Source organism: Anser cygnoides, chromosome 5, assembly GCF_040182565.1.
Source record: "Anser cygnoides isolate HZ-2024a breed goose chromosome 5, Taihu_goose_T2T_genome, whole genome shotgun sequence".
Lineage (NCBI taxonomy): Eukaryota > Metazoa > Chordata > Aves > Anseriformes > Anatidae > Anser > Anser cygnoides.
Window position 1 is genome coordinate 63,111,359 of NC_089877.1, and position 25,811 is coordinate 63,137,169.

The window sequence follows — 25,811 nt, forward strand, 5'->3', positions numbered from 1 at the left end:
CTGGGTGGTAGAAAACAAATAGCGTCCTCGGACCCCAAAGTATTTTTGGTTAGAACATGAGTCTGTATACAAAAAAATATCTGTGGATTAAAATTATTTTTCTAACATAAGAAACTCCTTCTTTAACGTCCAGCTTTCCAAAGCTACAGTGAATTCTCACAGCTTTGCCCACAGTTTATCCACATAAAATTATCCATCCACATAAAACCAGTGTAAGGCATAGACTCACACACTCAGGTGAGTGACATTTGCTTAGCACTGGTGCAGTAAGGTGCAGTGGGAAGGCACTGCGTGGAATGATTTCAGGAATCTGCCAAGAATAACTGTTATTGATTATAAATGCTGAATATGCAGACAGCATATATAGAGTAGAAAACAGCCTTGCCTTTGTTTTTTGCTGTTCTGTTTATTTCATTCATTTCCATGCGTGCTAAGTCCTAACAAATATAGGATTTATTCAGAAGAAATCCCCAAGGAGTTCTTTTATTTTGGGGAAAGAGCAAGCTCCTCAGTCTTAGGGTAAAAACATATTAGAGGTAGGAGAAAGTAATTGTAGAAAAGTAGGTGTTTTCTAAAGGTATGCTGATTTGGGAGTTGAAAGAGGAAAATAATTTGCTGGAGTCTTGTGAGAAACATACACCTCTTGGGATAATCCAGACTAATAACCCTCTCTTTTACACTGTTAATAAATGTCTTCCTGCATTCTTAATGTGCCACGTTTCCTGATACTAATGATGTGGGTAATTTTTTCCTCTCAAATGTGTAATTTGAGTTACACTTACTATTCAATAAAATCTCATTTCTCCCCTGAAGATGCAAAGGAACACAACAAGAAACAGTTCTGTGTTTTGAAAATCTTTGAAGTCCGTTTTGGTGTATCCCTAGTAATTTAATAAAATAGCGAGTTACATTTTACCTCTGACTTTTGACAAGCTTCTTGGTGTAAAATACCAATTTTAGCAGCTGTGCTACCAGCACTGGCGCTTGGTCTATTGAAGGTGTATTGGGTTGAAAGTAGTCTCTCCCACTAGGCAGTGAAAAGCCCTGAGGAAACTCAAACCATTCGTGTGCTCTGAGCTGTATCTCAGCAGCAGCTCTAACTCGCATCCTACCCACGGGCAGCTGATGGATGTGCATTTGTACGGTCAGGTGTAAGGAGCTAGAAAGTGCCTCCCCGTGTCTGGGCACAGCGTGGGACAGAGGCAGCGTGTCAGAACAGAGGGGATGCTCTAAGCAAAAGTTAAAATCCTGTGGCTTGTGAGCATCTGCTCGTGGTTTGCAGAAGTCTGGGTGGTGTAGCACTTTTCACCTGCTGCAGCGCAGAGTCAGGTAACTGTCCAGTTGTTAGTCTGCAGATTCCCTTTACTCCTCTCCAGACATGAGCAGGGAGAGTGACTGCTCTTGTAAATACACATGGAGAAGAGTTGCTGCTTTCTTTAATGGTATGTCCCACATCTGAAAGTCCCTGAAAATCCCCACTCATGAGTCCTAATATGCAAAGAGGGACTGAGGACAGGAGGAATACAAGTGGGGTCCCACCTCCTTAAGGTGCTGCTCTTTTAAAGAAGAGCTGAAGAACTATATAGATTGGGAGACAGGGAAGGAATATTTTCTTTGCCATGGAAATCCGTAGGGCCCATCCATATTACTCAGACAGTTGGCAAGAAAACGCTCTCAAAGGTTGCTTCTGTTGAACTTGATAGGAACTCTGTCACAGACTTCAGCAGGACCTAGATCAGACCCTAATCTGTTAAAGAAATAACAGCGACGTGACCATTTTCCCTTCTGTCCCCCTGCTTTTGGCTGTTCTGCCCACCACGGTGTTTATACTTTCTCAAGCTGGGCTGGTTTGATTGCAGCAGCATAGACAGGCTGTGTGCGCCTCCAACCCAGGGAGCTCTTTCAGCAGAGAGCAGGCATTGTGCTTCAGCTTTTTGCTCAGGCAGCTCCTCCAATTATTAAGGGAATAGCCTCAAAGAATCTGAGGAATCACAGATATTCTGGGGGAAAAAATCTGTTGGCTGAAAGTGCCTGCATAAAAAAAGAAAAGAATGAACTAGCATCTTGATTCAACACGTCTGTTATATCAATCATTTACTCTGAGTGGGTAGCAAAGATATGATCTAATAGGTGCAGGATTCTTAGTTCCTGTTAGAAGCTGAGCATGCCTTTGGTGTGAAATCAGAATGTTTTTATATTGGCTTATTCGCCAAACATTTTTATCAGCTAATTTCAGTGGTAATGTGGCAAAAAGCATAGTGTTGTTATGTTTCAGACCATATACATTTCTTTAAGATCTAGCTCTTTTACAAGGCTTTATAGTATATGTTCGCTACAAATTTCAAGCCTTGTGTTTTCTAGTGATATACTTATTTTCTTCCTGTGTTGCTGGGGCTCAGGTTTACATTGATATGTCATTCCTTTCCTTTGAGAAAGTGCTAGCACATGTACAGTTAATGACAGTGCAGTCATCCTCAGAACTTCTCTCACATTCAAGAAAAAAAAAAGGAACAGATAAATTGGAATCAAATGGCAAATGCCATCATCTGCTCTAGAAAGCAGTGGGATACTACTCACAGTGATAAGCAGCTGGATCAATAACCCCACTGATATTTAGGCATCTAACTACCCATGAATTTCACCGGGAATTCAGACACTTAATTAGGATTTAGTTTGAATCTCTCTGTGCACCTGGCTCTGTGCCTGGTATGAAGTGTTAGCAGGATCAGCCCCCTCAGCTCATATGCTCAAATCTGCCATGATCCTTCTGTAGGCAAGCCCGTGTGCTCCCCGGTGACTTCAGTGGAGTCATGAGAGCCTGGAGGCTGCTCCTGTGGAGCTCGTTTCAGAATCCAAGTCTAAGTTTTATTACGAATGGGGAGCTTTCCATCTTTCTTTGGTCTGTGCAGTGATGTCTCTGCCTCCAAGGCATCACAGAAGCAAAAAGAATAACTGGGATAGGTTAGCAAAATACAAGGCACAAGCAAGTCACTGTTTCAGCTATCAACTTTAAAAGGCCGAGACACTGAGTCTCCTTCAAGCTTGGTACCTTTCTCCTCCCTGGATGCAGAACCAATTAGTGTTACCTGTAGGCAGTGCAGACAGCATTAGGACAGTGTGAACGTTTCCACTGGGATAGGTTTGGAGCGATTGGAGCGACTGGCCTTGCTCAAGAGGCAAAATCATAACTAATGTATCCCATGTAGGAAGCAAATAGCTCTTAATGCCAAGCTAGCCTATTATTCTTGTTTTCTTGCTGTCTAGGACCAGAAAATAATTTCCCTATAGGCCAATTTCCCTATAGCCGAAATTGTATTTGGCAGTGGGAGCAATATAGAAGAACTGAGTTCTGAGCCCTTTGCCTTTATAGTTCTGACAGCCCTAATTCGGTGCTGAGAGAAGGTACAAAGAATACAGGTAAAAAGTATAGAGAGGCAAATCTGACAGTGTTTTCCACATCTATCCCTGTTGTCAACTTCTATTGTGTCTGCATTGACCCTAGCAAATCATTCCACATGTTTTCTGTAGCACTCACCATTGCAAAATGTGTATGACTAAATACTAAAACTGGTCTAAAAGCTATGATCTGCACCGTGTGATCCTAAAAACCATGTATGACCTTGCATCTGGTTGTTTTGCAAAATATATAAAGAGACAAATGAGTTCCACCTTCTAAGTAGTCCAGATCAGCCTGAAGAATCGACAGCTTCACTGTTACTCATTGCTTCACCCAGCTTTGTGCCATCTGCAAACTTCATCAGCAGCAATACTCTCTTCTTCTGAACTCTGATAACATTCTTGAGCGGCACTGACCACAGTGAGGTATATCCCTGTGCTATAATTCTTGGTGCTGCCAGACAACATCCTGTGCCCCTTTGGACTAGATTTCCCATATGAAGTGGTTTCTTGGCCATATTCAAGCCACAGACTGGGTTCTGAATCAGTTTTTGTAAAGTATTTGTTTAAAATTGACATTTTGTGAACTGTACCCTGCAGATCTTTCTGATTTATTTTGTCAGCTCCACTGCTTTTTACCAAAAAAATTTATAATCATGAAAACATTTAAAGCATTTAAGACTTGTATTCCATTACATCGAGAGGATTGATACTATCTGGGTTGTGAGCCTTTAGCTTTATAACTGATTTCATCTCATCACAATTTTATAATAGTCTTGTCTGGAATTGATGCTGTGTTGACCCTTTTCTAGTTACCCATGATTCCCTTCTTTTATAGAAATGCTGGTCCATAAATTATTTTTTTGCAAATCCCCTGTTTTTCCAAGATTTCTTAAATAAAAACTGTACAAGCTTAGAGCTCCTTGGCCAACTCTTCAAGACTATAAAGTGAAAATTATCTCATATCTGAATCCAGGTATAAGAAAGTATGATGATGAATGCTAGCAGGAGCCCAGGGAGGGAGTGGGTGTGCGCATGCCCACAGAAACTCAGAAATGCGTCACGTAACAGTGGGCATTATACCCACAGAGTATGTTTGTGGATTCAGCACTGAGATGCTGGGCTGAGATCTTAGACTGGATGCATCATCTCTAGGTTTGAGGGCTGTAACAAGCCCTGCAGTAACTGAAGGAGGATCAGGGAACTGTCTCCATGTATAAGAACCCTGCATAACGTATTGTTTTCTGCTCCACATCCAGAACTCAGAAGGGCTCCAGTGGAAGATGTTATAGCCTTGACCTGCTTCCACCAGGCTTCCTTGTGTCCCTCCTTGTGTCTCGGATTTAAAAGGACTGTGTATAAGACTGACGACGTCCGCACCAAAGTGAAGCTATCTTTAAATGCCTCCAAAGTTTGGAAACCCAAGGTTGCCCTAAGGTAAGAGGCCATAGAAAAGACAGTTCTTTCCCTTATTTTCTCTGTACTTTGGCAGTGTTTACCAGCTCACCCTTTGTATTTTGAAACTTAGAAGTTCAACTATTCTGCTGGGTAGCGCTTTCTGCAAACAATATGATCCCAAACAGCAGATTAATCTCCGGGCAGTTAATGTACATTTCTAAAGGAGATGACTGAGAGAAAGCTGCATTATCTTTACAAAGAAAAAAAGGAAAGGCCCACTCAACAATTACTTTTCAAGGCAAACATTTAGGCGGTTTGCCAGAAAAACGTAAAATGCTGTCCATCAACATCAGCTACAAAGTGCATCTTGCTCTTGCAGCTTGTCCCAGTGACTTCTTTCAAGCCTTTGAATAAAACTTAGAAAAAGTTGTATTTCAAGGAATTGCCCTGGAAATCTTTGATTCATTGCTGGTGTTCAGGATTTGTGAGATATACTATAATTACATATGTTATTACTCTTGCAATATTTTGTATTACGTTACTGCATGTTTATAGACCAAAACTTTATAGACAGATAGAACGCAGCCTGAGAAGGAGGGGAGACATAAATCAAGGTATAAAACTGCCCTGAATAATATTTTATGTTTCACTATATTGACCTGGAATTACAGGATAAAGACATTTTCCACTGCTGCACTGTTTTTTTTCCTGTTTTCTCTGTGTGTCTGTTTCAGGCCTGTTGGAGTTCTTCATTAAGTCCAGAATCTGTATCAAATGAGCTGTAGTATGCTGCAGCACATAAAGGTTTCAAAGCAACAATTACTCTATTATTTCAGCAGAGGTTACCTGTTTGAAATGAAACCCACACTGAATCCTTTCTGACCTGGTCCTTATTGTGATACTGGTAACAAGCCACACTTTCCAGTCATTATCTTACCTCCTACAGGGCAATCTTTTCTTCTGGAGCTTAATTCTGCTAACAGCACCCTTGACTGGTTGCCAGACAACAAACACAAGCAGGTGAAAAATGAATGGCTCCAGTCTGACCGGTGATAACTGCTAGTGGCTTTTTATTCTCAGAATTCCCTCCAAAATACATGAGTTCACTGGTGGACAATCAATTACATTCCTTATATGCTTCTCCCTCCTTCAGATTGGTTATTCTTTGAAAGAAATTGTGATGATCTTTTCTACAGTTTCAGATTCTTTTTTTTTTCCTCCTCCAAACAACAGTAAATAGTAATTCCAGATGGTGGAAATTACTTTTAAATTAAACCAGTTAATACAGGGAATGTATGCTTATCTAATTCCCCCGTTTTAAGTGGTAAGGATGCGATGGAAATGGCTAAAACTGATGTGCGCTGAAGGTATGCAAAATAGTTTGAGATTGTAAAATGCTTTTTTTTTTTCTCCCTTTTCTGATTTACTGTCCATGAAAATGAATTATAGACTCGTGAAGAAAACAGAAGTTTTTATTTGCTGAACTCAATAGGCTGCTTTCTGGGGACTTGAACTCTGCAAAGTGCTGAAAAAAAGATTACTGCATTCCACTGACAGTTTTTCTGTTTGAACCAAATGGGAGGGATGACAGCGTACTGTGCTCTGCCTTTCTGCTTCCTAAAGAAAATCTCAGGACTGTTCATTGTTCCTCCGCTGTCTGTAGAAGTCAAACCCTGGAGCACATGCTTAAAATCTTTTGCTAAATTATGTATTTGAGCCTGGATTTAGCTTTAACCAGCTCCTCCTAAAACCAGTCAGTGCAGAAGATATTTAGCACCTTGCAGGTTTGGGCCGTGTATGAATCAGAGTTGTGTCCTAAGGAAGGTGGTGTAAATGGTCATTGCTTCAGTTCAGTCAGTGGACATGCATTAATTTACACCAGCTGAATATTCAATGGGGACTCGCTTGTTTTTTCCAAAGGGATTTTGCAGTTACCATTCGAGTGTTTGATTATAAGGCAGCTAGTTAGTGCTAAGGGGGAATATGGTTGGCTTCACTGGAAAATATAAAAGTATCCACTGTTCCTTCAGGGAAATCATTTTAATAGATAACAGCATGTTGTACAATGTTTCATCAGTGATATTTAGATCTAAATTAGGAGCAGTTGTGAGATGGGTTGCCGATTTTCTTGTGATAAAAGGGAAATAGTTCAAGAAATATGGACCAGATGTTATCTTAATCCAATCCTCATGTACAAGAGCACACTATGAGACAGTAATAATAGTCCCCTCTACCTGTTTCTAATTTTCCTTCTCTGAAACACCCCCTGTGAAAAATAGATTAAACCAACACATCATTTATGAATCGGCACTAGGCGGGTTTGAGTTTGTATGGAATGCAGTATGCGCGGCACAGACCAGAGGGTGCAGCCGCTAGATTTTGATACATGTTTAAAAATGCTCGTTTGACAGTACCATTTAAGACAGCAGCTCTCAGTGATTTAAAAGGAGAGTAGCCAGTTTGGGTTTGAATCAGGCTTTCGGTTCAGCATATCCCTACACAGTTTCAAATTTGTCATCAGTGTTTCTAGGCAGTATATGTTATACAATCCTCAGCAGACCCAAAAAGAGGGGGTTGATCCTCAGCTGCTGTAAATCAACACTGATCCATTGATTTAGATGGAACTACACTGATTTGTACCATCTCATGGTCTGGACAAAGTGTATTAACTTTCCCCATGAAAATCCTTCACAACAAAAAGTTCCATTCACAGTCCTGGTGGATAAACAGTAACTAATGTGTCTCTGTTCTCGTAATAATGTTTAATACCTGCATCATTTCCTACTTGCTGGGGCAGTTGAAACATTACTCTTTGCTTTGACGTAAGAAGTCGAGTGCTGCGCATTTGTAATATTTGGGACAGCTTTTTCCATAACTCTCTGCCGGAGCTAAAGTATTTTGCTCGAATATCTACAGCTCCTGGCATCGATACGCCAAGGAGGCATTTGGGCAGCTCTCTAGGGACTTGGGAGACAAGACCTTCCTTTTCCTTGGGGAAACACAGCAATACGAAAATACCTTATTCAGCAGTATCCAGAACTGTAGGAATCACTGTTCTGTGGTTGTCGTCGTCGTTGTTCACTAGAAAGAGCTGTTAGTAGAGCAGTAGTACCAGCAACAGCGTTAATAAGACTGCTGTATCTAGAGTAGAGCCTTCACAGTTTGGACTATTCCAAACTATTTTTCAAGCTCAGTCCTGTTTTCCAAATCGGATATTTTCATATTTCTGTGGACAGAGGAAACGAGAGCAGGCGATGAGACAATTAATCTTCGGAGACTGCCCACACAACTGGCTGTCTACTGCAAGGGCTGCGCGAGGACGGAACCAAAGTTTTCCTTTCGAAACTAACTCCTTTGCTTTTCATTTATTTTTAAAATTAATGTGTAGCACTTCAAATGGGTTCGCCCTTCTGTTGTGTGTGTTTTTTTTTTTTGTAACAGCTTTGAAGATAAATGGGCAACGTTTTGCTGGAAAGAATGCCTGTGAAGGGCCAGAAGAGGCTGTAGCCTCGCACTGGAGAGCTGGAATCTCTTGGATTCCCGTAAAAGGTTCCTAATCTGGCCGCACATGTATAAAGACTCATGGGTGATGTATGAGCACACAGGAGAAAAAGCACTCAGTATTTCTGTAAGAGAGAAATTTTAAAATGTTTATCCAACAAGTGTCATTTTTTAATGTTGTGTCTGTACCCCAAAGCCCTACGTATCGTTTGAGGGTCCAGTTTTGTTCGGTTCTGTACAAATGTGTGCAGTGAAATTCTCCGAGTCAGGCAGTGTGGTAAGATGAGACAGGTGAATCGACAGGAACAGGAGGGGTGGGATCATAAAGGAATAGCACAAGAAGATGCAAAATAGGGTCTAAGTTGTCACATGTCCTGGACTGCCCTCATTAATGACAAAGCTGTCATTGGGAGATGAGTGCTTCAGAAACATAAATGGAAAACTCGACGGATTAAGGCAGTTAATATGAGAAAAGAAAACGAGCGGAACAAAAATGTGGAGTGGTTGAAAATGGTTAGAGAAGAGAGGATCTACGTGGCAGACAACCTGTGGACTGGGAAGGCCTGAAACACCGCAGCAGCAGAGATGAATACACACATCTAATGAAAATGCAAAGTGCAGCTTAGAGATCTGAGTGCTAAAAGGCACTGATGGTGGTGGTAGTGGGGTACTTAGGTTAATACTGAAAGCGTGTTATTAGTAATGACCAAAGACCTTTAGCCTCCTGTCCAAAATCCTTTTTTACTGTATGGAACGGGAAAGTAAACTCTATCATGTTGGGCTATTTAGTAAGCTATTAGTGCATTCATCTTTTCATCATTTGACAGGTGGAAGTAGTAGTCCAGCTTTTAGTTTTAATTATAAGGGATTCCAGATGTAGAATAGGACATAAATTAAAACCAGATCTACTCATATGTCTTTTCAAAGTAAGCCAACTTCAAGGTATCTGCTTTTCATTTCAAAATGTTATTAAAGCTATTACTAAGAAATTCATAGTCTTAGCATGCTCCAATAATTGACACCTTTAAAGTGACTAAACAGATTTAGAGTGTGCAGAAAAGTAAATTTGTCTTAGAGAATGACTCTAATCATCCATTTACATATAATGGACAAATCAGGGTTTGTGTTGGGGAAGGCTGGGCGAGCGCTCTGTCTAGATGGCTCTCGGGCTGCGCCTCCGGGCTGGCCTGGCTGCCGGGTGTCAGGCTGTCCCCGGGCTTTGCTACTATGCAAGCGAAGAGAAAGAATGAAGGCCTGACCCGGAGCCAGGGAAAGTCCATGGGAGGCTTTTGATGAGCTTTCCGTCACAGCCTCCTCCCCTCTTGTTGATTTTAGCTATGTTGTGTTATGTCGAAAGCTGCATTTTTTTTTAAAGCAAATTAAATCCAGAACCATTTTTTTTTTTGGTGATAGTGTCCTTAAAGCCCTAACTGTGTAAAGAAACCTGCAGATTCCTTTCAAAAAGCCTTTCTTTCCTCCAGACCTATTTATCTAGTGATACGTTACAGCCATGCAAATATGCTGTACATCTGACTTCATAAAAAGTCTGAGGTTTCCAATAATTAGAATGATAGCTGGCAAGGCTGATAAATTAGAGAAATAACTTGTTTGGTGTAAACTGAGCCTGTTTCTGAGGCAGAAATGTTAGGCTTTTATCCTCTGGAGTGTGATTGAAAGGGTGAGAAGTTAATTTGGCAGCTTCGCTTCTATGGTTTCATAATGTTTCTCCTCCCCCCCTCCCCTCAGCTTCAGGGAAGGACTGTGATTTCAGTACTTTGCGCCTGCCCTCATACAAGGCAAGAGCATGACCCGAAACGAAACCCCTCTCCCCAGGGCACATCCTGAGCAGTAACAGCTTGGCTCAAGTGTTTCTTATGAACAGCCGTCCAGAGCACTTGATCTAAATCATGCCATTTCCTTCACAGTATGGCACAGTTAACAAGTCAGTGCATCAACACAATCTGCAGATGGCAGTTCAAAAGGTGCACGTTCCCCAGCAAGATAAAGGGCAATGAGTTCCATGGGTTAGCTCATTACTTGGATTCAGGCAGGGGCTCCGTAGGGGTGTGAGGGAGGAAAAGGGGGCAGGCGAACCTTGAGAATGCATGTCTACACAAATAAAGGCAGCGTTGCGAGGAGCACGGCATGGAAGTAAAGCGCCGACAGCTTGCAGGGGAGGGCTTCCTTCCGAGGTGCCTTGCGTCGCCTCCGAAATGCAAGAGGGTAAGGAGAGTGAAACCGGGGGCAACGCGCCGTGCCTGCACTCCTTTATTTGTGCGCGAGGCCTGGCGAGCACAGCACCGGGTGCTGAGCAAAGCCCCGCAAGGCGGGAGAGGCGAGGGAGCTACCAGCAAGGGCCCGGCGCTCGTGGCTGCTCCGCATCCTGCTCGGGCATGAACCTGTTTTCTGGAGCGTCGCACGAGGGCTTCTAGAGAGCGGCGTGCACTCCTGCACAAATTGCATTAGAGCTAAGCGTCCAGTGAAGAATCGCTGAGACATATTGGTCCTTTAGACTTCAAAACAAGCTTAAATTGGAACCATATTGCTGGAATACTTCTTAGCTAACATTTATATTACTTCAGTTACCAAATCCAGACTAAGTCCCAGGACTCGGCAGGGGAGGACATAATATATTAGGAAGTAAGATGGGGGTGTGCACTTCTGGCCTCCTATTTTATATAAATGTACAAAAACTTTCCTCACACTAGCAAGGAAATGACTACAAGGCCCTAAAATGCCGATTTCCAGCAGCAAACGAGGGAAGTCCGCTGCCCCTCCTCCCTTCCCTGCCCTGGCCATTCTGTGTGTGCCATGCCTTGGGGATAGTTTGGGTTACTTGGAGTAAGGCCGTTGCATAGAAGCTCAGGTATCCGAGCAGATAATTATACACATATAGCTAGATACAGCAAAGGTCTCAGTGAATTGTCAGAGGATGAGATACATCTCGGGAGACCAAACAAGCCTCCCCTATACTGATCTTTGTAAACGAATCTCTTTGGGAACTCTCAAGATGGTGCTTTACCACGATTTTCGCTGCCGAGGAAAGAGGAACTCTTCCAAGCCGTTTGTTGTCCAGGTCGTATCAAAAGCTGGCGAGTGAAGGTTTTTTTTCTTTCTGCGCCGATGTCAGGCTGAATGCGCTGCGAGGCGCTAACATATCTGCTGCTTCTCCGAGTTCCTGCGGCGGAGAAGTTCAAGGCAGGTTAGGCAAGAGAGGAACAGTGACCCCGCCTTCCCCTCCCCTTAACTTCAAATCTACAAAGGCTGACTTTGTGGTGAACTCCCTGCTCTACATCGCGATTCTTTTGGAGAAACAGTGCTAAAACTGGGAAGGGCAGATCCTGAGCGGCTGCTAGGCAGAGGTGTTTTGAACCAAGTTCAGTCCTTGTGCAATTTGATTGATTTAGTAGAGCTATGCCAGAGAGAAATTTGGCTTTAGGCTTTTGGATGATGTGTCATGTTTCTTTATTTAACTTATCAAACAGGTGCTTAGCAACAGCATCTTCCGCTGGTTTATCCAGAAATATTCGCTTGTTTCTTTCATTAGCCTTTCTTTAATATCCTTCCAAGCTGTGCTGGGTTTAAAACTGAGCCAAGACTTCAGGCTGTGCCCCACCGGGACATGCAGGTACGCAGCACTTCTACCAGGCCCTGCAACCCTTTCTTACAACAGTGCCTGGTAATTGCTGCTTTCCTCAGTTCGGTGAGACAAACTGAGGGTCTTTAGCTGCGAGTCTCAGATTTTTCTGGCTTTGCTGAGTTCAGACTTAAACTAAAGCAGCTGAAGAGGGTAAGGAGTTGAACTTCTTTCGTTAGAAAAGGTCCCCTTTCTGCTGAGATCAGCAGAAAACAAGCGACCCCAAAGGTTTCAGGCCCGAGCTGGCAGGCAGCAGCCTTCAGCAGCGACGCAGGTTGCTCACAGCTGGCGCAGAGCATGGCTCGCTGTCCCGTGTACGTGGTGGAGGGCTTCATTCATGGGATCTACACAGCCCCGACTTGCCTAATCTCTCATCTCCGTGGTGTATGCTTCACAGTCAGCGCTTGCGGAGAAGGTGTTGCTCTTTTGTTTGGCTACTTTGCTTCCTTACGTTACACCTCAAGTTCAGCCGGGTAAAGTACACCTGATAAACAAACACGTGCGACTTATGAAAAGGATTGTGTGACATGGTTGCTTGTAATAGCAGGAAACAGACCTCGGTGAATTAAGTCCCTTCCGTCCTTACGTTGCTGTGATTCTCCTCCTAATGATGGCTGTCAGAGAAGAGCATGGTTTATTCCGGTAGTTCTTACTGATCAGCATGCTCATGTTTCTTGGAACGACAGTGGCAATACCTGGTGGGGTGTTGAAACAGAATCCCAGACCCTCCCGGTGCCTTAGTCCCCCAGAAAGCATTCTGCATCTTTATCCTGGAGCATCAGCACAGAGAGGCCCCGAGGATGGGGACTGCGGTGTGCAAGGAGCCGTATACCGAGACACAGAAATAGAGAGATTGATCTCACACAGGCAGTCAGCAGCAGAGCTGGCACACAAACCTAGGTCTTCTGCCTCCCAGTCCCATTGTGAAATCATGCCGTTCTTTCAGCTGGATCCCCAGGCTCTGTTCTTAGCTCTGTGGTTTCTCAGCCCCTCGTGGAAACGCCGGGACTGGGCTTTGCAGACTCTCTGCAACTCTATCCCTTTGGACTGTAATTGATTTGGAGTCGGGTGGTGGTGTAACATAACCCGTATGGAATCTGTTGGTGAAGTTTATGGCCATTCAGTAAAAAAGAAAAAAAAAAAGTCTGGGGGGAATACAGAGGGCGAGCAGGAACTGTATTGGGTTTGAGTTCTGAGATTTGAAGCTGTGTTTTGCAGCACAAGGAGAAAACCTTGTAGAGGTCTTGGGTATGGAGAAATCTCCTACCAGCTCTCGCACCGTGCTCTTGCTCAGCCTGCCTATGGCAGCCTGTGGGTATAATGAAGAACCGACAGAGCTTGTCCCCAGCTCTGGTTAGTCTTTAAACCAGTATGGAAGTGCAGAGAACTGTAAGATTCTTAAAAAATAAATTTAAAATAAGAGAGGGAGAAAAGAAAAAAAGAATTGCCATGTTGCTTGCTCTGTGTCGCCTGGCTGTGTCACTGTAGGAAGTCTCCGAACTTCTATCTCTCCTTACCTGAATTTCTAGGGCTCCTGTGTAGCTGTGGAAGATCTTCCAGTGTGACTCATGGGTCCCTTGAGGCAGTAGTGCAGGCAGCTTCATGTTATTTGTAGATGTGAATATCTGATTCTGGATTGAAAGTCTCGGAATGAATGAAAAAGAACTCCATTGACAGCACCGGATTTTCTGGTTTGATAAATTCAGCTGGGATGACGGAGGTGATAGGCCAAACAATTGTTCTTTCTATGACAAAAACGTCCCTTTCCCGAGGTTTTGTAGACGTTTGTAGATATTCTTCCAAGTGCAAAGATCTTCTGGAAAAGATTTCCTTCCTAGCTGGTGTCTTTCTCCTATGAGTTGCACTGAAAATGCCAGCAGCATTACGTGATAAGCGTTATGCAACAAGCGTTACGTGCTAGCTTTGTGATAAGCAAGTCCTTAACTGTGTACAGGAATCCCCCTGTTACTGATATCAAAATAAATAGAGCGAAAAGGCTGCTGCGAGACCTCAGCTCGTGACCACGTGTAAAGTACTGGGAGACAAATGCTTGGAGCGTTGCTGCAGCAGTGATTTCCTGGTACAAGGGAAGCAAAGGCCGTGTGAGGCAGTAATATTTACCAACAGGCCCACTTAACAGCTAGAAAAAAATGGACACAGAACCACTGAACACAGAAGCTAAGCGTGAAGTTGTTGCTGCCATGGCTGTAGTCTTGGATCTGCCTTTCCAGGAGGCGGCGAGGCAGCCAGGACTCACTCCAGTCTGCAGGCAGCCCGCTCCTATCTCTCTGGGCAGCAGTCCTCGTGCACAACATGCTCTTAAGGAGTGCCTGTTAAAAGCCATCCTACTGCTGCCAGGAGTGGAAATACCTCTGCCGTATGCAAGGGAGGTGTGAAGGAGAGAAAGTAGCAGTGGAGGAGGGAGAGGTTTGGCCTTTAAGCACTTTAAGCCCCAAGTAAGGGGTGATAGGGGTGATATGCATCAGCCACCCAGGCATCCTGGGAGACCTCAGGTCCTCGATTACTCCCCTGCGGCACATTTTTTTTTTTTCCTTTGCCTCTCAGATGCTCCTCCAGCTGGTACAAACACGGGGAGATTTCCTGAGGAAGGCAGAGGGCGGGGTAAGATGCTTCTGTCCCTCTGTTACCACAGCTCTGGGCAGCGTGTGCTGTGGGTCAGATGCCCCCTGTACACTTAGCATCCTGCTGATTCCTTTCCCAGGGACTGACCTGGTCCCTCTTGTAAGCCCTGCTCTGTGAAGTCCCTGTCCTGCACCCTGCATACGCCAGGACAGCACAGACCCTGCTTTGGGTGATGTCCCTGCTCCCCTGTGGGGTCTGGGTGTTGGCTCCCCAGAGCGCTCCTGCACCGCACACTCTGTTCTGTGCTGGGTTACCCTGTTCTGCTCAGTGGAAAACTCGACATAGCAAGGTTGGAAACAGTCAACCTGCAGGGAGAAACAAACTCTTATATAAATGGACAGACCAGTAAATGAAAACCGTAACAGGGCCTTCTGAATTACTCTACGGCTTTCTTAACAGAGCTTATCATTTCGCCTGCACTTAGTGGGACACTTAGCACATCTGTGGAATGCAGCTTCTTTGCCATTAAGCTCTACCAGATTCTTCCACAGGGGTGATAATTTTTTAAAGAACAAATACTGAAGCTCCATGAGAAAACAGGAAACTCCATGAATTTTTTATAGTGCAGTTTTTCCACTAGGGAAACATCCGTATTTTACAGTTTGCAAAATGTGCGGGACTGTAAACTGTAAAACCACACAGAGAACCACAACTGCTTTGTACTTTAAAATAAACATGAAAGCAATTTCTCCAGAAAAAAAAAAGGACTGTATTTTTAAAGGTGAATATTTGTAGGGTTAATAAAAGCTATTGGTCTGTCCTTGGAAACTGAAGGATAATGTTTTAAAAAGGAGAAGACACAGAACGTGGTGAGTCTGTTGCGACTGAACCGTCTCTGCAGTATGTGCTCAGCTGGATCAGCCACAGCGGAGCTGCACAAGGATGCGAAATGTTCCCAGCCTGTCAGCCTCGGGCTCCTCATTTTACCAGAGACGGGAGAGATGGTGCACAGGGAAGAGCAGGCAGGTGGTGGAGAAGGCTATGAAGATCCTCAGGCTGCTTCATTTCTGCTGCAGTGTCCCAGCCAGCGGAGCTGAGTTGGAAAGAGAGAAAAGCGAGCTGTTTTGGCCACGGGACTGCCATAAGTTTCCCCCAGCTCTGCAACGAGCGGTGATGTTGGGGTGTGCGGGGGATGTAGCCTTTCCCACCAGCAGCAGCAGCAAGCAGCAGCTATCTTGCTGTCCTCTCCAGCAGGAGCACCAAACCCGATTATTCACAGCTCTTTTTCCCTTTCCCTTCCTCCCTGGCTTTCAACCCCATCTCTGTTTCCAGGCAAGAGGGGCCAGTCCCTGGCATGGCCTCCTTTACGGGTACCAGCATTCAGTCTCATCTGTGTGGCAGATGACACTTTATCTGACTCATAATTTGATAATGACGTCCTGTTTATCAAACTTTCTCCTGCCATTTCATATGGATAGGAATTTCCTTTTCCATGTGCTGCTCAGTCCTAGCGCTGTTGAACAGTGTAATGTGCTGGTCCGCTGTTTGTTTACAGCTGCCTTTCATCTTCAATTATTCACTATATTTTCACGGTGGGTAACTGACTGATTCCTGTATCCAGGCCAAATCCTGCTTGTTTGGTTCATGTGAGTAATCTAAGAAAATCTGACGCTGTTCCTTGATCTGTCTGGGAATGCTTGCATGACAAGTGCTCGCCAGGCATTGCACTCGGGAGCAGGAGTCCTGAGGCTGAGACCCATCTTCCTTTCATTGCACAGGCTCAGGACAAACACACCAGTCCCAGAGTGTGACTCTAGCTCGAGAAAGCCATCCTGTTCATGGCCAGCTGGATAGCATTACTTTTTACAGGGCATTGGTACATAATACGGAGTGTACTAGCTGCCTTCCGTTTTCAGGGAGGGGTAAGACAAGGCCTCGGGCCATTCCAGTTCAACAGTGCTCCTGAAAAGGGCAACTAGAACTGGAAACACGCGAAGTGAAAAACATGCCCACTTCTTCTGTGCAGCTGTCATCGTTAGCACAAACAGGCTGGTGCTGCCAGAGCTGCCGGGCTACCCGCTGCTGGGAGTCATTTTGTCCAACAGCGCTGCCCTGCTCTGCTGGCACCAGTGTTTCTTTTGGATGCCTTCATTTAGCTGAGCTACGGAGTACTGACACGGCTTGTCTCAGGATGGTGCTGCAACTTCTCTGGTTTAGGTATTTTGTGCATGTTTGAAGGGCCCTGGGGTATGACCACTGTGCGCACAGCTCTGAACGTGGACCAAGGTGTTGCAGAGGTGACGAATGTGAATTCAGAATAATTCATTTCTCTCTGAAATGTGCCACTGACACTTCCACAGGGGGCTCACCACCCGAGAGCGGAGGGCTGGCCCATGGTACGAGTGTTTCCCTTGGACTTGGGAGATGTGGGTGCAGCTTTCTGCTCCCTTACAGGCTTTGCATGAATCTCAGAAAGTCACTTCGCCTCTCTGTGACTGAGTGTCATGCGTAAAATAGTGGTAATAGCCTTTCATTGCTAATGCACATAAAAGATAGTGAATTAAAGGAAAGTTAAGAGTCAGCCATTATAATGCAGAGGGCCCAAGTAAGAGGAGTATCTGCCCGGAGGAGGTGAACAGTTTGCGAAGGACTGAAATAATGAATGAGGCACTTTAGGTTTGGGGATGAAAGGGGCAGAGGAATGGGAAAGATGGGCAGGGCGGGGAGGTGGGGTTGCTGGAAAGGATTTGGCAGAGGCAGAAGGAACATGAAGGTGTTGGAGCTAAAGTCATAAGGAGGGGAGAGCAAAATGCTGTAAATGACCACACTAAATGACCCCCTGTTTGTCCCTGGGATCTATCTTTGTCTTGTTTTTTTCTTGGTTTGCTTGCATTTTCTTGATCGAAGTCCAAATTGCCTGCTTTTATGAAATCTAAATACACGACGATTTAGATTTTACATAAATTAAAAATTTTGGGACCTGAACTGGCTGTGTCTGGGTAGAGCAGTGGGTTTACAGTTTTGGAAGTTGTGCAGTGCTTGTGAACACAGTTACAATGCAGACAGCAGCAGCAATCCTGACAATTAAGATCTCTGGTGCCTAAACCAGAGCAGTGTGGCTGAGCTCTGACCACCTGGGCTGTAACGACAAGGCGCTCTGCTAACAACTGTTCCTTCGGTCAGTGTGTGAGCCGTGTACCTTCCAGCTTTAGCAGTCTTTTCCAACGTAGGGAAGGTCAAATGTAGCATCAGCCTCTCAGCAAGGGAACTCCAGAACTGTAATACAAATGTTCATGTGGGCAAATTAGTAAAAAACATAGTGGACACCTGCATAAAAATGACCTACTTGGGAAGACTCAACATGGCTCCTCTGAAGGAAAGTCCTATCTTGCAGATATCTTGGATTTTTTGAGGAATCAATGAAAAAGTGAGTAACATTGATGCAATGGATATAATTTGTTTGTGTTTTCTAAAAGACTCTACTCCAGATTTCCCGCAAAGGGCTTTTGAGGAAACGTAGCGACCATGGGATAGCAGACACGGTCTTTGGATGGATAAAGAGCCAGCTGAAAACAACAGGATACAGAGAGTGGAAATAAATGGTCGGCTCTCGCGGTCAGCAAAGTTCATTAGTGGCGTCCTGAGCTGGGGCCAGCGCTGTTCAGCACATCCAAAGGGGTCAGGGGAGGAGAGGAAGAGTAGTGAGAAAATCTGGTGGTAATGCAGGGTTTAATCGGGGGAAGATGTTCTAGGATTGCCATGCGAAGCCGGGAGCTTTAAGTGAGGAGCCTTACTACTCAGGAGAAAGATGCACTGATCACTAGTTTTCTTGGATACTTGTGCAAAAATGTCAGTTCAATGCTCAATAGCACGCAAAAAAAATCGTATGTTATGAATTACTAGGAAGGGAGTGGAGATGAAAAGATCCTTACGGCACTATATAAATGCACTTGTTGCCTACTCATTCCGTGTGGTATTCAGTTCTGGTCCCTCATCTGGAAAAAACATATCAGAACTAGAAAAGTTTCAGAGAAGGACAGGGCTGATAAATGCCTGGGATGGTGTTGGTTCTCATTAACGCAGAAAAGCTGAGAAGGCCGATGTGGAGCACTTTGATGGGGATCAGCTGTTCGTATGTAGTAAAAGAGCTACAGGGCAATGAGGAGCTCATGCAGCTAAGGGGGGGGGGTCTGTTCAAACCAGCCACAAGAGATGGGTCTTTTATCTCTGGAACTGTGTCAGAGCATGTGTAGATGGATGCAAAAATAGGTTTCAAGGGAGACAGTGAAGTGTTTCTAAGGAGAAGAAACCATGAAATCCACTGGGCTGAGCAGAGCTGTAAGCTCAAAGAGTATTCAGGCAAGTGAATTGCCCTGTTCTTACTCTTTCTGGGTGTCTCCTTAGCATCATTACTTGGAAAAGGGCATGGATGCTTGCTCTGGCCCAGTATAATGATCCTCATGTTCTCACCTGTATGTGCTTCACTGGCCAAACATCACAGACATTTGATGTTCACACTCACATCTGTCTTTTACTTTAGTAGAGCAAGGTCTAATCTCTGTCCTGGGGAGGCAGTTCAGCTCTGGACCTTAAATTCAAAACAGCATTATATTTTGCCCTTCTAGGGTAGAAAGTCTTCTATGGAGCACCCCAGAAAGAAGTTCAAAGGAATATTGTCCCTGAGAATGTTCCTCAAATAACATTTTCTTGATGCACCCTTACTTGCAGTTGGGGGTGATGGAAAATATGACTACTTTTGTTTCAGGACTAAACTTTTAGCTGGTTGTGTCCTGGCCTCTTTCACCAGTATATTTCTTCTCCCTGTGGAGTCTAGAAATGCTATCCCCATTCCCTTCAGTTCCTCCTAACTCAGAAAGCTGGCACAAGAACGTGCTAAGAAGATTTGGAGAGAATTTATTAGACAGAACTGTATTGGTTTGCTGACTTACAAAAACTGATACAGCATCTAATGATGGCTCTTGTCACTGAGATAGGATATCAGCATAACCTAGTTGGACTTTCCATCCCCACCTGCACTGTTTCTACTTCACAGTGTAACCAGTAAGTGGCCAAATTCATCAGGCAAAGTCAGCCTGTTCTTGAAGTGCATAACGTAGCCTCCTTACCTGGGAAGATTAAAACAGTGCACCTTGAAGCTAAATGAAAGAGATTTTCTATCCAGGCTTGTTGTCATCCACTTTCTCCATCTAGAAGACAGATTCAAAACAGTTGACAATACCTGCTGAAGTTGTAAGGAGCCTTTGGTGAATTCAGTACAGTTTCAGCTGGCAGTTCCTTGAGGATGCTCAATACTTTCACACCTCTGGTAAAAAGGTCAATAAAAGGCTTAAAGAGGGCTTACTTAAGCGCAAAGGAGTTGTCCCCTTCCAAACCCGAGCTGAATTCTGACAGTACACAGACCTTTTAGAGCGGGTCCGGAGGAGGCCCCGAGGATGCTCAGAGGCTGGAGCCCCTCTGCTGTGGGGACAGGCTGAGGGAGCTGGGGGTGTTCGGCCTGGAGAAGGGAAGGCTCCGGGGAGACCTCACAGCGGCCTGACAGGGCCTGAAGGGGCTGCAGGACAGCTGGGGAGGGGCTCTGTGTCAGGGGTTGGGGTGATAGGACAAAGGGGAATGGCTTTAAACTGAAAGAAGGTATTTTTAGATTAGATATAAGGAGGAAATTCTTTATTATGTGGGTGGTGAGGCCCTGGTGCAGGCTGCCCTGAGGAGCTGTGGCTGCCCCATCCCTGGGGCAGGTCCTTGCCAACCCAAACCTTCTTGTGCAAGAGTCATGAGACCCTTTTCTACCTGTTACCCTTCTGTTCTCTTTTTCAGTTGTCCAGCAATGCCACTTTCTAATTTATTCTAAACAATAACAAGGAAGGGTGGAGAGAAAATCAGTAGCAGCAGATCTATATGCTTTTTTTTACAAGGAAGACATTTTATTAAGAATCATCCTCAATTCTTGTCCAGCAAATTATTAAACTTCCACCTGAAATATTCAAGTAATAAGTGTGTGAGTTATTTTTGCTGGAACTATGAGATACCAGGAACGTCAGCAAGTTTTATGAACTGGATGTATATGAGACACCATCACTTTAATTAACTGGATTATGCCGTTTAGGTCCTGCCCGTATTGCTTACTGGAGAATAAGAGAGATCAAGCCTTTTCCATACTAAGAATCTTTATTTTGCCATTCTTGTGTATCTAGAATGGATGTCACCTATCAGGCTTCCAGACAAACAGGGAACTTTGCGGCTCCTTTCACCAGGAGGGCTTAGGCCATCTGAGGAGAAAAATTCTGTAAGAATATTCTAATTTTGATCATTTGTCACTGTTAATACATTCATACATACCATATCATCATCAAAACATCCAAGCTGCTGCAGTCATGAGAAGAAAGTTTTACAACCATTGTAACACTTGGGAGTACGCAGAGGAATATATTTGTGATTTACAATTGCTGGAAGAAGAAGAAACTGACTTGTACAGTGACTGTTGCTCTTAGCAATGCGCTAGACACAAAATCTCCTATAACCTTCTCTCAGTTCTCTGCACTTGTTCATCTACAGTTGCACTGCAGGTTCTTGTATTACAGATCTAGAGGAGGTGCCCTTGGAGTTTTGTTTTTTTTTTTCTTTTTTTAAATTATTATTCCTGCTATTTCTACCACCACCATGCACCCCTCCCTCCCCGCCAAAAAAAAAAAAAAGAGATTTACCATCCCCGTCTGGGGTTTGAATATCTTTTGAATATCTCAACAACTTCCCATGTCTTTTCAACACTCCTCCCTAATACCTCATTACAGAGTTGGTGGCAAAGTATTTTCTTTCATCTGCTCATTCATTTACTTTACATAAAATACCTCGAGTGCTTTGTAAGGATATCTCACTAGGCTTCTAGGATGGGTTTTTCTCTTTGACCTTTTCACAGCCCTGGGGCATTCACCATGTATTTTGTGGTTGCGATAGGTTATCTGAGGAGACAAGGAGCTCGGATCCAGCCATAAAGATGTGTCCATAGGCATTGCTATCCAACAGACCTCAACTGCCTGTATGGATACACGGGATGCAAAAGTAGAATCCATGTGGACAACACATCTTGAACTACAATTACCATATGGTAAATAGTCATTCTTTATTGTCTTGTCAACAGTCAAGGAACCTGCTCTGATGTGGAGGCTTGGGGTATTGCTGACAGAGCTAATGGATGAATCTTGGGGGAGTACTCTTTTTCCCACTTGACACTCAAGTCACTTTTCTTAATTGTAAAAACATCTGTAAGAAGAACTGAATGAGTTGTAGGCCTTGACAGCGGATCATCCCGCGACTCGTTGCACAAAGACAAACTTGTCTTATCCTTGTCCTTTATCTTCATCCAAAGCTTTGCCAAGAGTTTTTTGTCTGAATTTTGCTTAAATTGAAACATTCATTTTCAGATTTTCCATCCGAAGTCTTTGCTCCAGAAAGAAAAGGGAAGCTTCAAACCTTGGCAATAATAAGCTTTTGAGAGTTATTTTGGATAGAGCCAGGGTATTTAGGAAGGCACTTCAGGTTTTCTTACTTTTGTGTGTAAGGTTTAAAGAGAAAAGCTGTTTTTATTCGATTTCAGATTCATATGAATTAGCTTCTGCACGAAGGGATGTTTTTTTTTTCGCTCGGATGTTAATAGTTACAGTGGGGCCACATACAGATGTTAACAGCAAGTTGTCCACACCTGAGCTACTTATCTACCTTCACAAATAACGAGTGAAGAGAATTACGATGTATCGGTTTCTTCCCATAATGATTGCTTGAAACAGCTCAGATGATTTGTTTCCTAAATTGCCTATTTCATTTGTTTTCCTGACAAGCTCAAAGGCGGATATCACCAATATCGGTATCTAAAGTGGCTTCAGTGAGCTTTCCCCATTGTGGAGCTCGATAGATTTTGTTTCTCGGAGCCTTTTCACTTTCATTGCTGGGACAGTAGCTCTGCAGTCCTTGCTTAATGTATGCCTTACTGGGAAAGACTTCCTAATTTCAATTAGATTATTTTGTCAAAATAAGGTGGATAGGTAGATTGTCTCAAAGAATAAATGCTGTCACAGGTATAAAGTACTTCATGAGGTAGTATTTTTAATTTATTAAAAAAATATATACTGAGACCTGCCAGCTGGAAGCCAAATACAGAGTTGTTTGAACTGCAAATGAGACTCTTTAATGAAAGGGGAACTTAATCGTTAAAACAACCCAAAGATTGGAGCTAAAGAACTGACAGATTCTCCGTGTTTTGCTGCCTTAGTAAAAAGTATGTGTCAGCCAGCCACAAGTGACACTGGTCAAATACAAATTATTGGGTTCAGCACAGGGGTAACCCTGTGGAAGTTAATGACCTGTGATATATAGGAAATCACACTAGATGATCTAATAGTTTCTTCTGGCCTCATGCTCTATGAATCTATGAATATGTATCCTCTGATGTCGACTGCTAATTATATTCCTAAAACGCAGAATCGGCAGAAAAGGCTACTCCAGAAGAATGATTTAAATTTTTTACTGGTATCCATTGTTCTTTAATGACATATTGATATGGTTCACACCCAGCTTCTTTCCTTTCAGAGATTTTTCTCTTTTTAAAGCCTGTGAGAGGAGCTGGAGCATTTGGGAACACACGGTCACTGATAGCCTGCACTGTGAGAATTCGGTTCTGTGAGAAGTGATTCACACAGCTCCCCAAAGGCGCTGCCTTCCAGTCTGTTACCACGTGTTGGCAGCGTTTGAAGGGCAGCCGGTAAGCATGAAAGGCAGAAATGATGATTTCAGGCAGCCACAGAGCGGGGTAAGAAGCTGTTTATGGTAGAATATGAAAATACTTATACTACAAGGAGATACATAAAACACATATACTACAAGTACAGCTACTCATGTTCAGAGCTGTTCAGAATGTCAAGGGAGGTACAGCCCTCAGCAGTTGGGCTGATGTGTGTATGTCCAGAGATGGCTGTTTTGGCTGCCTGTTCAGCAAAGTAATGCTTTTCCCCACATTTATTTTCTGGAAGGACAGTGGGAATCACAACTCTCAGAGCCTGTAACCCATCCCCATGCCACGCTGGGGCTGCCCACGTGTACTTGCATCAGGTTCCCGTTGATGGTTTTGTTTCATTTCCCATTGGCTGGGAACATGATCTTTAAATAGACAAAAAACCAAAAACAACTGACACGAAATCTCTTTCAAAATAATAATCAAGGAAGCAAGGATGTTCACAGCAGGGAAAGAATAATAAGTGATGAAGAGGCAGGCAATTGGAGGGAAATAAGTGTCTGGATTTGAAGAATGCTGGGTAAGTCCTGCATGTTTACAAGCACTGTTTCAGCACACCTGTGGGTTAGAAATGCTGTCATCTGAGGAGTGGCCCCATATTACAAGAAGGTCAAGCACCAAGCAGACCTAATTAAAAGCTCATTACAAGAGACAATCTCCATTAGCATGCCAAGTTTCATGCAAATCCATTAGCACCAGGGCTCTCTTCGGAAGCTTTAAATTCCAGCCCTGTGCCCCAGGGACTGGAAACCGTGGCTGGTTAATTTGGCATTCTCAGTCTGTGAACATTAGGCACAGTCCTCTTACTTTCTGGATTATTTCACATTCCAGCAAATTAGTTTTATCCGTTCTGAGAACATTTTAACAAAGAAAGTTCTTTTGGCATCACATGGATAAAATAACAAGGGATAAAAGAATGAGCAGTTCCCCCAATCAGGAACAAATAACTTTAAATCTCTTCTGAAAATGCAGCCTTTCCTGTTATTCCCACCCCCACCCCCCCTTCCTTTCATTTATCTTTCGGCAGTCGGATTTTTTAATTACGTTTCTGCAGCCAGATTCCCCTCCCTTGCTCTTTATGATGGTGTTCTCAAGAGCCATGTTTTTTTCTTTATGCCATTGTAGCAGAACTTGACTAAAGATCTTCAAACTTGTTAAGTATAAAAGTTGGTAAATGATACTATTGTTTGAGGTAAGAGTGGGGGGAGAGAGGGGGAAGGCAGTTTATCTGGGGTGCCTGTGGGGAGGGGGAAGGTTTAAAAAAAGGAAAAGAAAAAAGGCTCAAATGAACTGAAATGGATCAAAGTAAACAGAGCCATCTAAAAGCTTTTGTAAGTTAAAAGTGGCTATCTGTTGCAAGTCCTGCCTCATTAACTACTGATAGAAGCACTGTCTTGGCCTTCCAAGATATCTAACGCTGACCGCCTATAACAAGATGAACTCCGGGTTATTCGCTCTTGCCATTCCCTGTGTTGCCGTGCACAACTTCTTAACCTCAACCTCGCCACGAATGTTTGTCCTCTCCACTAGGCGCAGCAAGGGGAGATCCTGTCCCCAAACTCCAGTGCTTGCTCACAGGAGGAAAGGAAAGTGGGGAGAGGAGGAAGGCAGTGGGGGAAAGCAGGAAAAATCCCCGAAGCCAGTGTCTTCGCTGGGTGGCTGGTTCGCACCGTTTCGATACAGAGAAATAAATAGGGAAATAAATAGAGAAATAGAGAAAATAGAAATAAATAGAGAAATAAATAGTGTGAGGGACAGCGAGCAGCCTCCCTGTGCTGGGTTACAGTCTCGCCCGTGCTGTCCCCAGTCGGAGGGGGCAGCAAGCTGAAACCGAGAGGCTTGTCTAGGGAAGCAGGGAGAGTGAGGAGGGACGGGGAGGGGGGAACACGATGGCTCTTTGACTAGGACCAGATAGGTCTCTGTGTAGAGTAATATTACAGCTCGCTCTCTCATAAACAAGCTGCATGCCGGCTTCTAAAGAGCCCATCTGGCATAGCTTTGAGAATGGCAATAATTACAAGCTGATGATGGACATGGAAGAAAAGCCCTGCTGAGCTAGCTCATAAGGAAGTACAGGCCAGGACTGTAGGGAAATTACAGGCTAAAACCCTTTCTAGTTTAGGCCTTTTGGTGTTCTTAATCACAGACCTTAAATGTTGTAATAAACACTGTTGCATTTTATTGACCAACTCCCATGACAGGCAAATCTTTTTTATTTTATTTTATTTTTACTATTCGTTAGCTTTAGAAAGCAGATCAGGAACAATTGTTTCTTAAGACTGGGTCTGTGGGTTTACTGCTCTTCATGAAAGTGATCCAAACAGTGAGAGTCCCTTTTGTTACTTTGCAATTAAAAGCGAACAAGAAAAGAAAGGGAAAAGAAATATTTTAGGAGTTCTGCTTAGCCCTGTGCAGTGCTGGGTCACTGATAATGCTTGCTTTGTTTTGAGATTATCATTGAGAAATAAAAAATCTAAAATGAGTTGTTAAGTT

General features: G+C 43.8%; 1 long non-coding RNA gene across 1 annotated transcript in view; it reads left to right on the forward strand.

The window, feature by feature from the left end:
* Positions 1 to 25,811, forward strand: part of LOC106044024 (uncharacterized) — a 104,034-nt gene that overhangs the window by 54,787 nt on the left and 23,436 nt on the right. The window contains exon 6 of the long non-coding RNA XR_010832063.1: positions 4,656 to 4,833. This is a non-coding gene — a long non-coding RNA (uncharacterized lncRNA). The remainder of the gene's footprint in view (positions 1 to 4,655; positions 4,834 to 25,811) is intronic.